This window comes from Triticum aestivum, chromosome 7A (genome assembly GCF_018294505.1).
Source record: "Triticum aestivum cultivar Chinese Spring chromosome 7A, IWGSC CS RefSeq v2.1, whole genome shotgun sequence".
Classification (NCBI taxonomy): Eukaryota; Viridiplantae; Streptophyta; class Magnoliopsida; order Poales; family Poaceae; genus Triticum; species Triticum aestivum.
In genome coordinates, this window is record NC_057812.1 from 617,471,734 (window position 1) to 617,476,684 (window position 4,951).

Here is a 4,951-nt window from a genome sequence, read left to right on the forward strand (position 1 = left end):
GCCAATATCCCAACCCACACCACCACCTAACCGCTACCTACTCCGACGATTTTGCTCGCACTTGGTTTTGAGAATTTGAGTTGCAGTACCGTATCCTTTTGTGTTTCGGCTATCTAGGTAAGGTTCAACATCGACATCACCGCCGCTCATTTTCGCCACGGACGCGTCATCAACAACGACCACTGTCGGTGTCAAAACCGGCGGATCTCGGGTAGGGGGTCTTGAACTGTGCATCTAGGCCGGATGGTAACAGGAGGCAGGGAACACGATGTTTTACCCAGGTTCGGGCCCTCTTGATGGAGGTAAAACCCTACGTCCTTCTTGATTAATATTGATGATATGGGTAGTACAAGAGTAGATCTACCACGAGATCAAGGAGGCTAAACCCTAGAAGCTAGCCTATGGTATGATTGTTGTATATATTGTATATCTATCGACTAGCCTGGCCTCGGTTTATATAATGCACCGGAGGCCTAGGATAACAAGAGTCCTAGCCGAATACGCCAGTGGGGAGAAGTCCTTGTCTTGATCGCAAGTCTTGTGGAATCTTCCTTGTATGCGGTAGCCGTCCGAATTGGCCCATGAGTATACGGCCACGGGGGTCCTCGGCCCAATCTAATAGATCGGGAGACGATGTGCTGAGTACCCCCTAGTCCAGGACACCGTCATTAGCCCCCTGAACCGATCTTCAAGTTAGGGACGCTCCTCGATTCTTCTGAACTGTTCTTCGTCTTCGGTTGCCGGTCTTGAAAACTGGTTCAACAAATCTTCTTTATCTTCGATCTTGAGGATCGCCGAGTGCATTCGACGAGTTTACATGTCAGGTATCCGAGGAGCCCCTTTAAGTTTCCGGCCTTTATCAATGCCTTGTTTATTTTTATGCCACACCTCGGGTTTGAAGTTGTTCCCGGGAGGTAGGGTCCTCTTGCGTCCGAGCTCCAACATCGGACTGCATTCGATGTATCTTTTGCAGCCGAGCACCAACGCCGGACCACTTCCTAGCTCTAGCGCCGGAATGTATCCGAGCTCCAACGCCGAACTGTATATCCGAGCTCCAACGCCGAAATATATCCGTGCTCCAACGCTGGTTGAAGGAGTTTAGCCGAGCTTAATGCCGGAAATGCCCTCTATGGAGCCAGCCACTAGCGCCCGAGCTTTATGCTGGACTGCTTCCAAGGTGGTGCACCACCCCGACTATGGGCCGGTTTTTTATCAATATTTTTTATTGGTGCAATTTATTCTCTGCCGAGATATATAGCCAGTAGCCCTCAAGGTGTGTATCGGTCTAAAACCCGAGATGCACATGAAGGATGACATAAGACCGCTGATCCCAGTAGCCGCTAAGACTCAGGTTGATTTGCAAAATCGGCCTGAGGATCAAGTCCTAGCTCGGCAGAATACTTCGGGACACAAAAGTGGTGTGCTCAGTCCTCAAGACTCAGGTTGGGTGCGGCCGACCAACCTGAGGATCAAAATCTCCTCGGAAACTATATTGCACATAAAATTTTCTGCATTGGATAAGCAATGCAGTAGCCCCCGAGACACTGGTCGGGTGGCAACACCAGATCAGGGGATCGATGTGCCCCTTTAATATTTGTAAATAATAAGCCCGAAGCCCAGTAGCCCCCGAGCCTTAATGCGGGCACGGGTGGCCGAATTAAGGATCAATATCCATAGTAAAATCACAAATTATGTGTAATGACTCTATGTATCCAAGTACTTTACGTCATTAATGCTCGGATCCGCATTGTACAAAACTTTGTTGACCGACCATCGGCTTCCACCTCCTTGGCCAGTAGCCGAGGAGTGTTTGTCCTACTTTATAAAGCCTTTATGAGGGCAAAGATTTACGACAAACAAGGCAATCTGGCCACACGGTTTTATAAACAAAGGTACGCAGAGAGATATGTTATATTACTGTTTAACAGAAGAAATGTATTCCAAAGAAAATAGTCCCGCTATCGGTTCCTTTCTTTGGGTTGTCATGCTAAGCATGATCATGAAACCTCAGCTCGAATGTAAGAGCAAAATATCGAGGATTTAGTTTGGGAGGCCAGTTAATAGCCCCCGGTAGTGTTCGGCGACAGTCGAGGTCAAGCCGTAAACACTTCGGCCAATGTTATGAATGGCCCGTCATAGTCATCGGATCGCTGACCAGTTTACGCTTATTGTGACAGTCAGTTTTCGGCTTTCTCCACTAAGGTGCTTAACCATGTGAGCTGGAAGCACAATCGCAGTGGTTCTCCCTTTGCACGCCTAGCCGAACAAAACGGAACGTAGGAAGCAAGTGCAGGAGCCGGGCAACCCAACTATTGACCGAAGACACAATTCGAAACCGATGCATATATAGCAATATCTGAGAATGTTTTTGCCGAATCCCTAAAGGTGTCCGGCGTTGCACTGCGAGACTAATGCTGGAAAAGCACAAATAGTTTAAAAGTGCCAAAAAGCTTGGAAAACCAAGAAACGTCAGTAAAAACATGACGTCCGAACAAGATCAAGTGTTCGGTGCCAATCCGAAAATTGGTCTTAGAAAAAAGAAGTGCTTCTGTCGTCCTTTAACATGACACATCCTATCTCAAGACTTCGAGCGGGTCAGCCTACGGCTTCAACCTCCTATCCCGAGGGCGGAGTACTTCTCATTAGGCCAGTTTAGCAAACTAAACTCTAGCGGCTTTGAGAGAGAAATTAGGCTCCCCGGCTAGTGACCGCACACTCGCGTCGAAAAAAGGAGTGATAAATAATAATAATAGAACTTTGCAACGACTGAGAAGAAGAACACTTATTATAAAACGGCTCAAATAAACTTAAGAGCCCCCAAGTGACTTGGGTAGAAGAATGATTGCATGTACCGAAGTACTTATATCATATCTATGTTCAACCGAACTTTAAACGCGTCTTAACCGACCGTCGGCTTCTCCCTCTTCGGTTAAGGACCGAAAAGTGTTATGTACTCCATCGGTCGAGAATATCGACGGTGTTTCCAATAACCAGGCAATCAGGCCATAAGGCTGTAACAGACAAAGCGCGCTCAGGGAACTTATGCTATATTACTGCGAAGAGTAAGAAGCATCTTCGAAGAAAATAGTACCCCCACCGATACCTTTCTTCGGTGCTCATTGTTATTATGAGACTTGTGCAATAGATTTTTTGTACTCATGAGTTCCGTTGTGTGCCGACCATCATTGAATAACTATAAGAGCGCTAGCTTTCGGCTTCACCCAGTCTGAGGTCCGGCTCGGGTGACCCGATCGTGACAATCGCAGAGGTGCTCCCTTTACTCCCTAGCCGAACAATCGGGAACGTAGGGGTAAACACAGGAGCGAGGCAACCCAGCTTGCAAATCGCTTAAGTCAATGTGGTGCATATTGTGGCGTAATACACGAACAAGGAACGAAGCCGTACAAGTGTAATCATATGCAACAGGAAAAGCTTCATAAAGGAAGCCCCCAAGTAAACGGGGTATTTGAATTTATGCGTCACAAACAAAGTTTGGACAAGGAAATTTTTTAGAAGCAACTTTTTTCCAAAAAAGTATAATGCTTGGTCGAACCGAACGCAAGTTAGAAATTAAAGCTTTGAGCATGAAAGCGACTTAGCTGGTTAATGTGTTCGGTATTGATGACGCGGTCCGAGCTTGATGCGGGGCAAGGTTCCATCCCTCAAGCCGGTCCCGAGGTGGCGGAGCGGAGAGCTTGACACGCCGAAGTGGTGACATAGCACGATCAATGCAGACCGGCAGAGTGACGCCGAAGTCCCCGGATCATTTTCCTGTGCACAAAAATAGTGCAAACCGGAGATAATAGTAATAATGATAATTAAAAAAAATCGTTGCATAATAAATAATTTATGCAAAGTGAGTAATAAAAGAAATATGGCCTGGCGCCGAAGTCAAGTCGATGCAGGGCGTCGGCGTGATGCGGTAAAGGCGTGGCAAAGCCTGAATTCGCAGGTCGGTCCGAGCTCCGAGTGCGGCGTTCGCCGGACTATGTACGGAAACTGACCGAACCACCATGCGACTGTCGTTAATGCAGCCACCATTTGATAGACCTGTGTACATATGACGGACAAACCAGAGTAATAATTCCTTGGGAAAAATGAACCCAAACAAGCAAAAAATACTGGGATTAATAGCACCTGGTTTATTTGTTGTAGCAATCCGAAGGAAGGTGATTCCTAAAATTGGGACCCGCTCCGCACACCCATTGCCTGATGGGCGATAAAACGACGGCATGGCAATGCTGGTAAAGGTTGACTCGCCGAGGCAAAGCCCTCGGCCCAGCTAACGTGACGGAGCTGGTCGGCTAGTGACGCCGAAGTGTCCGGAGTAGGTTGATGAAGAGATGGCGAAGCCCCCGGTCCAGCCGAGATGTCGAAGCCTCGATGTCAGCCGATGAGTCGAAGTAGGTCGGCGTGATGGACACCAGCTTGAAGAAGCAATAGTGCGGCCCTGTCGATGCAGGTCGTGACGTGGTCGATGCCGGCTTGATGAAGCGACCGTGCGGCGATGCCGGTATGCCCGCTCCGTGTAATCCGTGGGGCGGCGATGTTGGTGATGATTTATCCTTCGCGATGCCGGGCTCTTGTTCGGCTTGCCGAGATGATGATCCGAAGAAGTTGAGCTCGGCTCAACAAAGTGACGCCGTGTCTAGCGCAGGTCGGCAGCCGTGGAGTAATATTGCCGGACTGGTTTGACACCAGCATGATGTTGAAGATCATGTTCAAAAGATCTTACAGTTAGTGGGATGTGTTCGGGAACAAAACACAATACCCCATACAAAACTTCCTTCAAAAGGGATGTCCGAAATCCTGTTCATAAAAAAGATGAACTCGGGTCGGATTCGTTTTCGCGCAGAAAACAGATCCGAAAAGTGATGCACTAATCGGAAGGTTCCCGGAGTTTGGACGGTCGGATCGAGCCGAAATTTTGAGAGGTGGTAGATATAGGAAT